We start from the raw sequence: 11,927 nt of genomic DNA, 5'->3' as shown, positions 1-11,927 counted from the left end.
TCCGGTTATGCTTGAATTATAATAACCAAGAAAGTAAAAAACTTTATAAAGTATGCTCCACTTTGCTATACTCTCTGTACTTCTAGAAAAATCAGGGGAGCTTCCATAAAACAGCTCCACTACAATGGGAAAGAGTTGAAGTCATTTCAGAGCTACATGAACCATCAGGACCCGAGGAAAGCAGTATAAACACCCCAACGCTCCTAAAAGATCACCATGGAGGGACTCCGTTTCTACTATGCATGGTGTCTACGCTCTCTGCTCCATGTCCATCTCCTCTCTTCCCTCCATCATTGCTTCTTCCTTGAGGACGGACGTAGGAATTTTTCTCTGGTTGTCTCCTTCTCGTCTTGTAGTGTATCTCAATGAAAGTGTCCCCTTTGACCTGATCTGCTCTAGCAGTTCCTCTTTCCCCATGGAAGGACCACTGCACAGTATCTCTGATGAACCTCGTTCATGAATTGTACGGACCTCTTCATATTTCTGGCATGCCGGCTGGCAAGCAAAATAGATCTCTCACTAATAACTATTTATTTTTTTTGTTGCATCAAATTCCTTTTTATTACCCAAATTGTGAAAAACATAAAACTATCAAAACGTTTTTTCACATATTAAACGTATTGTCACTTTCCTCCGACAGGGTAGAATCCAAGTCATCAACGATACCTGGCACATCCCCGTCAGAGGATTTCTTTTGACAACAGCGGATGCCGACATTTGACGCCATGCTGTAATGAAAATGAATGGCATTTCATCTTTATCTCATGGGCCTTGTTGCCATCTAGTGGATAAAGCTATATAATACATTCTAGATGATTTTTCTTAGCGGTTAGCCTTCAATTCTTTATGTGTTGACTATTGTCGACACCCACCTTGAAAGTGTTAATTTAGCGTCTCTAGTGTGGGCATCTTTTTATTTGCATTGCCAAAGGGAAAACTGATAATTAACTGAGTAATCAATTCAGCCCTTTTTCTACAATAGACAAAAACGCTTGTATAAATTGAACTAAAATCTAAAACATATATGTGGACTTGGACCAGAAGCCTTAAGTCGATGTGATTTAAAGTTATTGGGGACTGCTATTGTAGATCTTGTCGCTCAACTTAAATGTCTGAAAATCGCCTGACATGACTACATGCCAATGTTCTAGCACAATTACGCTCACCCTATTTCCTGAAAGCCAATAATAACGTGCTGCCTGATGGAGCTGGTGCTGTACGAAGAGTTTACTGCCATGGTTAGTTCACCCCCAATTTCTGCCTTTATTTTTTTGCATTTTTTTCATTCTGTCTTGGTACATAAAACACGAGACATTAGAACACTCTAGACGCGAACAGGCCATTCAGCCCAACAAAGCTCGCCAGATCTGTCCACTTATTTCTTCCAAAAAAACATCAAGTTGAGTTTTGAAAGTCCCTAAAGTCTTACTGTCTACCACACTACTTGGTCACTCATTCCAAGTGTTTATCGTTCTTTGTGCAAAGAAAAACTTCCTAATGTTTGTGCGAAATTTACCCTTAACAAGTTTCCAACTGTGTCCCCGTGTTCTTGATGAACTCATTTTAAAGTCACTGTCTCAATCCACTGCATTAATTACCTTAATCATTTTAAACACTTCAGTCAGGTCTCCTCTTCATCTTCTTTTCCTTAAACTGTAAAGGCTCAGCTCTTTTAATCTTTCCTCATAATTTAAGCCCTGTAGCCCTGGACTCAGCCTAGTCGCTCTTCTCTGGACCTTTTCTAGTGCTGCTATGTCCATTTTGTAGCCTGGAGACCAAAACTACACCCAGTACTCCAGATGAGGTCTCACCAGTGTGTTATAAAGCTTGAGCAGAACCTCCTGTGACTTGTGCTCCACACATCAAGGCGCTATATAACCTGACTTTCTGTTAGCCTTCTTAATGGCTTCTGAACTCTGGCTGGCAGTCGATATCTTAGAGTCCACTACGACTCCTAAATCCTTCTCATAAGGTAGACTCTTGATTTTCATTGTGAATTCACATTTTTACTTCCTGTGTGTAATACTTTACCTTTACTGACATAAAATTTTATCTTCCGCAAATCTGTCCAGGCCTGTCTGCTGTCCCTCTGTGATAATTCCACGGATTTGAGATTATCTGCCAATCCACCTGGCTTGGTATCATCTGCACATTTAACCAGCTTGTTACTTAAATTGCTATCCAAATTATTTATATATATTAAACATAGCAGCAGCCCCAGCACTGCCCCCTACTGGACACCACTCTTAACATCAGCCAGTTCTGATGAGGTTCTTCACACCATCACCCTCTGTTTCCTGTGTCTGAGCCAGTTTGTCACCCATCTACACAGCACACCCTGAGCTCCCACGTCTTTTAGTCTGATGGCCAGCCTCTCACGTCGCCCCTTATCAAATGCTTTTTGATAGTCCAGAGAGATAATATTCTATGCTCCACTTTGATCATACCCTAGCAACAATAAAGAAAGTGGCCTTGCCAATGAAAAAATAGAGGTGACAATCAAAAAGCCAGGACATAAAATGTCATTGCCAAGATAACATTTTTAATATATTCAAAACTAAGAATATGTACAAAAATGGCTCCCATGTCCATGTCTTTCCTCCTGCTCTCCTATCCAACATGACAACTGGGTGCATTTGAAGAAGCTGAAGCTAATTTAGAGTTTCCACCACAGTTAACCATTGCTGGAATTCAATGTCATATTGGCTGCATCAACAGAAACTGCCGAATGACATTTTCCTAAACTCGATTCAAGTCCAAACTTTGAAATTTTCATGGACAAGAATGGTTGCTGTCCCCATTGCTGATACCGTAACAGTGATCAAAAAAATTAAGAAACCAGATGAAATGCATTCAACGAGCATCACATTTCTCTAAACACGTGGTGATCACACCAACGTCATTTGTGGCTGACCTGATGTTATTATTTTTTATTTTATATTAATGAATGAGATGAAAGGTCCATATTACTATCATAATCTGGACCCTCTGAATTGCATTTTTTTACATTTTAGGTCATATTGATTATTTTTTAAATATTTTCAAATATTTTATGACTATCCTGTCAATGCCATTTAGTGTTTTGTATTTTTGGATGGTCACCACCATTTTATGGGCGTGTTGCATATTGTTTACAATTGCTATGCCTGTTACAGACATTGTATCCCACCTATTCTTTAGTCAAATTATGATAAAAGTGAAAATCAAGATGGAAAGAAAGGGATGTGATGTAAACGTTACTTTAGAGACAAACAGTGCTGCCCCACTACATAAGGGAATCTGTTTTATCCCACTGGAGAAATCCAACTCTGCTGTTTAAATGCTGCATTCACGTGCTATGGGCGTTTTTGGAGTTAACCACTTGTGACGTCTCACCTTCTCACGTCATTGAATTCCCATGAATTTCTAGTCTACGTTTTATGAGATTTGTTGATTTGTGCACAACATGAACGCTGCTGTCTCGCAGTTAGGAGACCCGGGTTCGCTTCCCGGGTCCTCCCTGCGTGGAGTTTGCATGTTCTCCCCGTGTCTGCGTGTGTTTCCTCCGGGCGCTCCGGTTTCCTACCACAGTCCAAAGACATGCAGGTTAGGTGGATTGGCGATTCTAAATTGGCCCTAGTGTGTGCTTGGTGTGTGGGTGTGTTTGTGTGTGTCCTGCGGTGGGTTGTCACTCTGCCCAGGATTGTTTTCTGCCTTGTGCCCTGTGTTGGCTGGGATTGGCTCCAGCAGACCCCCGTGACCCTGTGTTCGGATTCAGCGGGATAGAAAATGGATGGATGGATGGATGAAATTAACAGTGATCAAGAAAATTAAGAAACCAGGTGAAATGCATTCAACAAGCATTGCATTTCTTCAAACACACCAATCACACCAATGTCATTTCTTCAACATCTCCCTGAGCACTGGCATTGTCCCAACCTGCTTCAAAACCACCACCATAGTTCCCGTGCCAAAAAAAGTCACAAGTGTCCAACCTCAAAAGAACTCTTTTGGATCGCAAATTCACAAACTTGCATCTTCTTGCTGTCTGACAAGCAAAGGAGATACAGTGCATCCGGAAAGTATTCAACAGCGCATCACTTTTTCCACATTTTGTTATGTTACAGCCTTATTCCAAAATGGATTAAATTCATTTTTTTCCTCAGAATTCTACACACAACACCCCATAATGACAACGTGAAAAAAGTTTACTTGAAATTTTTGCAAATTTATTAAAAATAAAAAAACTGAGAAGGCACATGTACATAAGTATTCACAGCCTTTTCTATGAAGCTCAAAATTGAGCTCAGGTGCCTCCTGTTTCCCCTGATCATCCTTGAGATGTTTCTGCAGCTTCATTGGAGTCCACCTGTGGTAAATTCAGTTGACTGGACATGATTTGGAAAGGCACACACCTGTCTATATAAGGTCCCACAGTTGACAGTTCATGTCAGAGCACAAACCAAGCATGAAGTCAAAGGAATTGTCTGTAGACCTCCGAGACAGGATTGTCTTGAGGCACAAATCTGGGGAAGGTTACAGAAAAATTTCTGCTGCTTTGAAGGTCCCAAGGAGCACAGTGGTCTCCATCATCCGTAAGTGGAAGAAGTTTGAAACCACCAGGACTCTTCCTAGAGCTGGCCACCCATCTAAACTGAGCGATTGGGGGAGAAGGGCCTTAGTCAGGGAGGTGACCAAGAACCTGATGGTCACTCTGTCAGAGCTCCAGAGGTCCTCTGTGGAGAGAGGAGAACCTTCCAGAAGGACAACCATCTCTGCAGCAATCCACCAATCAGGCCTGTATGGTAGAGTGGCCAGACGGAAGCCACTCCTTAGTAAAAGGCACATGGCAGCCCACCTGGAGTTTGCCAAAAGGCACCTGAAGGACTCTCAGACCATGAGAAAGAAAATTCTCTGGTCTGATGAGACAAAGATTGAACTCTTTGGTGTGAATGCCAGGCGTCACGTTTGGAGGAAACCAGGCACCGCTCATCACCAGGCCAATACCATCCCTACAGTGAAGCATGGTGGTGGCAGCATCATGCTGTGGGGATGTTTGTCAGCGGCAGGGACTGGGAGACTAGTCAGGATAAAGGGAAAGATGACTGCAGCAATGTGCTGTGACATCCTGGATGAAAACCTGCTCCAGATCCGCTCTTGACCTCAGACTGGGGCGACGGTTCATCTTTCAGCAGGACAACGACCCTAATCAAAACAGCCAAGATATCAAAGGAATGTCCTTGAGTGGCCCAGCCAGAGCCCAGACTTGAATCTGATTGAACATCTCTGGAGAGATCTTAAAATGGCTGTGCATCGACGCTTCCCATCCAGCCTGATGGAGCTTGAGAGGTGCTGCAAAGAGGAATGGGCGAAACTGGCCAAGGATAGGTGTGCCAAGCTTGTGGCATCATATTCAACAAGACTTGAGGCTGTAATTGCTGCCAAAGGTGCATCGACAAAGTATTGAGCAAAGGCTGTGAATACTTATGTACATGGGATTTCTGTTTTTATATTTTATTAAATTTGCAAAAACCTCAAGTAAACTTTTTTCATGTTGTCATTATGGGGTGTTGTGTGCAGAATTCTGAGGAAAAAAATGAATTTAATCCATTTTGGAATAAGGCTGTAACATAACAAATTGTGGAAAAAGTGATGCGCTGTGAATACTTTCTGGATGCACTGTATCTGATCAATGCTGGATTTCAACTTAGGGATGAATCACGTGATGGTGGAAATGAAGGTGAAGTGCATTTAAGACCGAAGTCAGGAAGCTCTTCTTTACACAAAGCACCGAGACATGGAGTTGAAGCAAAGACCTGGACAACCGTTAAGAAGGATCTGGGTAACATATTGGGATGGCTTAGCTATTAGCTAAACAAATGAACTTGATGGATTGATGACTTGTCCAATTTCTTATGTTTCTTCAATGCCCAAAATTTGGGACTAGGACTGACAACAGTGATTGTGCTGGCATAGCCAGGAATTTCAGATCATGACTCACACAATTGGGTTCCACCAGCAAAACCAAGGAGCTGGTGGTGGATTTTAGGAGGCCCAGGCCCCTCTTGGACCCTGTGATCATCAGAGGTGACTGTGTGCAGATGGTGCAGACCTATAAATACCTGGGAGTGCAGCTGGATGATAAATTAGACTGGACTGCCAATACTGATTCTCTGTGCAAGAAAGGACAGAGCAGACTATACTTCCTTAGAAGGCTGGCGTCCTTCAACATCTGCAATAAGATGCTGCAGATGTTCTATCAGACAGTTGTGGCGAGCGCCCTCTTCTACGCGGTGGTGTGCTGGGGAGGCAGCATTAAGAAGAAAGACGCCTCGCGCCTGGACAAACTGGTGAGGAAGGCAGGCTCTATTGTTGGCATGGAGCTGGACAGTTTGACATCTGTGGCAGAGTGACGGGCGCTGAGCAGACTCCTGTCAATCATGGAGAATCCACTGCATCCACTGAACAGGATCATCTCCAGACAGAGGAGCAGCTTCAGCGACAGACTGCTGTCACCGTCCTGCTCCACTGACAGACTGAGGAGATCGTTCCTCCGCCACACTATGTGACTCTTCAATTCCACCCGGGGGGGTAAACATTAACATTATAAAAAGTTATTGTCTGTTTTTACCTGCATTTTTATCACTCTTTAATTTAATATTGTTTTTTGTATCAGTATGCTGCTGCTAGAGAATGTGAATTTTCCCCTGGGATTAATAAATTATCTATCTATCTATCTATCTATCTATCTATCTATCTATCTATCTATCTATCTATCTATCTATCTATCTATCTATCTATCTATCTATCTATCTATCTATCTATCTATCTATCTATCTATCTATCTATCTATCTATCTATCTATCTATCTATCTATCTATCTATCTATCTATCTATCTATCTATTTCAGAATGTCTTTCACATTACACTCCAAATCGTAACCTTAGATCTTCAAATGAGTGTCTGCTTAGAATTCCAAGAGCTAAACTTAAACAAAGTGGTGAGGCGGCCTTCTGCTGTTATGCGCCTAAAATCTGGAATAGCTGACTGATAGAAATTTGCTAGGCTAATACAGTGGAGCACTTTAAAACACTACTAAAAACTCATTACTGTAACATGGCTTTCTCATAGCTTCATTTTAGTGTAACCCTGATATTCTGTATATGCATTGTGATTGGCTAGATATTCTGGCCCACACCTCCAGGCCGCCAGGTGGAGCCCTCCCAACAGCATGGAGGTTCCCTGAATTCCAGCAGGGCCTTATGGACCTTGTAGTTTGTATACACAGCCCTGCTGGATACCATGGGGACCACCAGGAGCCGCTGTAGGGAGGCTTGGGGAGTGCTATGTGCCCTATAACCTGGAAGTATGTCCCGGTCACGTGAACAGAAGAAACGACATGCTTCCGGGTTGAAGAAAGGAGCTTTTATCCGACCCGGAAGTGTTCACGGTCACATGGACAGAAGAGAGAAACTCTTCCAGGTCATGGACTATATAAAGGACTCTGGGAGACCAGAACACTGAGCTGAGCTGGGAGGAAGGGTGGCTAAGTGTCTGGGAGAGGAGGAGTGTGTATTATTGTGTTGGTTATTGATAATTGGTATTTATATGAGTAGTGTGGAGTGGAGGGTGCTTAGTGCACGTTATAATAATAAAAAGAGTAATAGTTGTACTTTTACCTGGTGTTTGGTGTTGTACCTGAGGGTTCAAGAGGTCGATAACTACCTCAACTGCTACAGCATTTAATTATCATTCTTGGTGGCTCCGTAATCTGTACTAACCCCTACTTTCTCTTCTGTTCTTTTTCCGGTTTTCTGAGGTGCTGATCTGCGCCCCCACCACCTGAACAGGGCACCATGATATCCCTCCATTGATGGATTAAAGGCCAGAAGTCCACATGACTGTCATCATCAAGTTCTTCCATGTGAACCCTGAGTACAATGAGGACTGATTGTGAGGTCATTTATGTTAAGTAGAATGCCTAGAGGGGGCTGGGTGGTCTCGTGGCCTGGAACCCCTGCAGATTTTGGTTTTTTTTTCTCCAGCCGTCTGGAGTTTTTTTTTTGTGTTTTCTGTCCTCCCTGGCCATTGGACCTTACTTTTATTCTGCATTCCCTAATTCTATTTTCTTATTTATTTTGTCTTTTTTCTCTTTCTTCATTATGTAAAGCACTTTGAGCGACATCATTTGTATGAAAATGTGCTATAGAAATAAATGTTGTTGTTGTTGTTGCACATGATGGTAATTTCCTGCCAGAACACAGGATGGTGATGTTTACTAACACTTTATCTCATCCTCCCTTTAAAGGCCAGGGGCCTTATGTATAAATGGTGCGTATGCACAAAAATGTTGCATACGAACATTTCCACGCTATGTATAAAACCTAAACTTGGTGTAAAGCCACGCACATTTCCACGGTAGCTCCAACCCTGGCATACGCAAGTTCTCCACTCGGTTTTGCAGACTGCCAGCACCCAGCGTCAAAGCAGTGCTACTGTTCCTGTGTGGTTATCCTTTCTTTTTTAGATCCACATCCCTGACGCGACTTTATCATATACACTGAAATTAACTGCATATTGTTTATTAGTTTAAGGCATCTGATTGTAATTAACCTGTAACAATATAATGGTCAAGGGAATGGCCAAACTATTCTAAATAGATAGATAGATAGATAGATAGATAGATAGATAGATAGATAGATAGATAGATAGATAGATAGATAGATAGATAGATAGATAGATAGATAGATAGATAGATAGATAGATAGATAGATAGATAGATAGATACTTTATTAATCCCAGGGGGAAATTCACATACTCCAGCAGCAAAAAATATTAAATTAAAGAGTAATAAAAAATGCAGGTAAAAAACAGACCATAACTTTGAATAATGTTCAACGTTTACCCCCTCTGGTGGAATTGAAGAGTCGCATAGTTTGGGGGAGGAATGATCTTCTCAGTCTGTCAGTGGAGCAGGACAGTGACAGCAGTCTGTCGCTGAAACTGCTCCTCTGTCTGGAGATGACACTGTTTAATGGATGTAGTGGATTCTCCATGATTGACAGGAGCCTGCTGAGCGCCCGTTGCTCTGCTACGGATGTCAAACTGTCCAGCTCTATGCCAATAATAGAGCCTGCCTTCCTCACCAGTTTGTCCAGGCGTGAGGCATCTTTCTTCTTAATGCTGCCTCCCCAGCACACCACTGCGTAGAAGAGGGCACTCGCCACAACCATCTGATAGAACATCTGCAGCATCTTACTGCAGATGTTGAAGGATGCCAGTCTTCTAAGGAAGTACAGGCGGCTCTGTCCTTTCTTGCACAGAGAATCAGTATTGGCAGTCCAGTCCAATTTATCGTCCAGCTGCACTCCCAGGTATTTATAATATTATTATAGAATTTATAATACAATAGCTGCTTTAGCGTTGTTACTCTCACTGCACCTTCTTTTTCTTCTTTCAGCTGCTCCTGTTAGGTGTTGCCACAGCGGATCATCTTTTTCCATATTACTCTCACTGCGCCACTCTGAGTATTTAGATCACTGTATCTGAGTGTGGAATCACAGATCTACAGCAGCTGATCAGAAAGAGAATTATCAGTATACATCATCAAGCACACTCTGCCTCAGCCATGCTGTCTATTTGAACTTCTCCCATGTGGCAACTGCTTCAGAGCCTTTCCTGTACGGACCTCGCGGTTCAGAAACAGTTTCAACCCAAGAACTATAAACGCACTCAATCAGTCCATCAAGTGCTCCTTGTAGAACTGTTTGTACTTATCAGTACAATTACCTCACTGTAAACTTGCGATACAGTTATAATATTGCACAAGCTGAGCCACTTTATAAAGCGCGTATTTACATATGATGACGATATCATTTTTAAGATGAAATGCAGCAAAATATGTTTATTATATTACACAGATAAAACTTTAACTTCATTTAAATAATCTATATTGTTAATAATTAAACATCTGAGGACACGGTGCCATAGCGCTAGCGAGGAGCTGGCGCTCCGTTCACGGATTGTTCCTGCCTTGCGCTGTATTCTTGCTGGTGCTGATGTGACACTGGAAGGATAGATGGATAGAATAGTTAAACATGTACTACGAAGATATTTCAATGTTCCTTAGAAGTTTTGAAGAATCAGTGTTCTAAGCTTACAGATGGCTTAACGTCTATTACAGAACTGATTGTGTGGCGATAGATAGATAGATAGATAGATAGATAGATAGATAGATAGATAGATAGATAGATAGATAGATAGATAGATAGATAGATAGATAGATAGATAGATAGATAGATAGATAGATAGATAGATAGATAGATAGATAGATACTTTATTAATCCCAAGGAGAAATTCACAAATCCCAAGGGGAAATTCACAAAGAAAAGTAAGGACAGGAATTGGAGGTTAGTATGTTTGAAAGAGACAGTACTGCTACAATAAAGTATTTCATCAAACGTCGCGCGCGGTGCAGCAAGCATCTTGCATGAGACATGAACAATTCACTGTGCCACCGTGTTCCCAATAATTAATTAATAACATGCTTTAACTCCTATCATGGACCTGGGTTCACTTCCCGGGTCCTCCCTGCGTAGAGCTTGCATGTTCTCCCCGTGTCTGCGTGGGTTTCCTCCCACAGTCCAAAGACATGCAGGTTAGGTGGATTGGCGATTCTACATTGGCCCTAGTGTGTGCTTGGTGTGTGGGTGTGTTTGTGTGTGTCCTGCGGTGGGTTGGCACCCTGCCCAGGATTGTTTCCTGCCTTGTGCCCTGTGTTGGCTGGGTATGGCTCCAGCAGACCCCCGTGACCCTGTGTTTGGATTCAGCGGGTTGGATAATGGATGGATGGAACGCCTATCATCATGAAAATGATATCAAGCATACATCTCAGTATTTTAATTATTCAGAGAGCTGAAATATCATGAATGTAATGAATTCTGTGTCCTGTCATAGGAAGAGAAAACCCGGAAGCACGTAGTGATTCACACACATAGAGCACATAGAAGAACAAACACAAAACAAAGCATTTAACGTGTTACTTTAGTTACGATGGGATTTAAGAAACCAGTAAATTAAACGATTTTAAGATGAAGTTTATGATGTTCTACTTTAATGACAAAATAAACTACGTGATTAAAGTGGAAATTTCGTGACTAAAGTTGACATTTCGTGCTTTTTTCCCACTGTGTCCCTTTTTTTTCCTCTGTACCCTAATAAGCTTTCATATGACACGGAAAATTTCCGGAAATGTCAGAAAACGTGATTTATTTTAGTTAGCTGGTTGTATTTTAAAAATGAGTGATCATTTGGAATGGAGGCTGACAACGTTATATTCTTTGTTATTTTCAGAGGGGAAATGAATGCCAAGTATGCCGAAAAAAATCTGAATTGGGTTTTGGGGGACAGTGGCTGTAATTTCTCTTCCCAGAATCTTTACTGTTTTCCAATTGGAGATTCACAAGGTTGGGATTCACACACATGTGATAATAAAAAAAAATTCCGACGTGCAGAATCTCTCTACCTTTCTGGTGTCGTGACCACCATCTTCCCATGCAAGTGTCATTGCGACCTACCAAGGCTGTGGTGGTCCCACTTGGTGACTCGAGTGGCGTGTGATCACCAGAGCATTCAGGGGGGTCCCTTTTGTGAACCTAGTAGAATTGTCACAATTGGGGGGTGAAAGTGTGGGGAGCACTTTGTGAATTGAGTGCGATTGTCAGTGCTGGGTGATCAAGAGTGATCGTCATGAGCATGGGGTGGAGGGGGGATCAGAGCTGATCGTCAGCAGGGTGGGTTTTACATGTGCAACTCGCTGCGAACCAATGCGATTTAAATGACAATTCATTTTTTGAAACCCACCCGCGCTTGCGATCCACTGGTCAAGAAACGCCAGGTGGTACCAAAGTAGGCTCTCATTTACATTCACCCTGCAATGGGATGGCACC

This window comes from Erpetoichthys calabaricus, chromosome 2 (assembly GCF_900747795.2).
Source record: "Erpetoichthys calabaricus chromosome 2, fErpCal1.3, whole genome shotgun sequence".
NCBI lineage: Eukaryota > Metazoa > Chordata > Cladistia > Polypteriformes > Polypteridae > Erpetoichthys > Erpetoichthys calabaricus.
Note: the sequence above shows the minus strand (reverse complement) of the source record.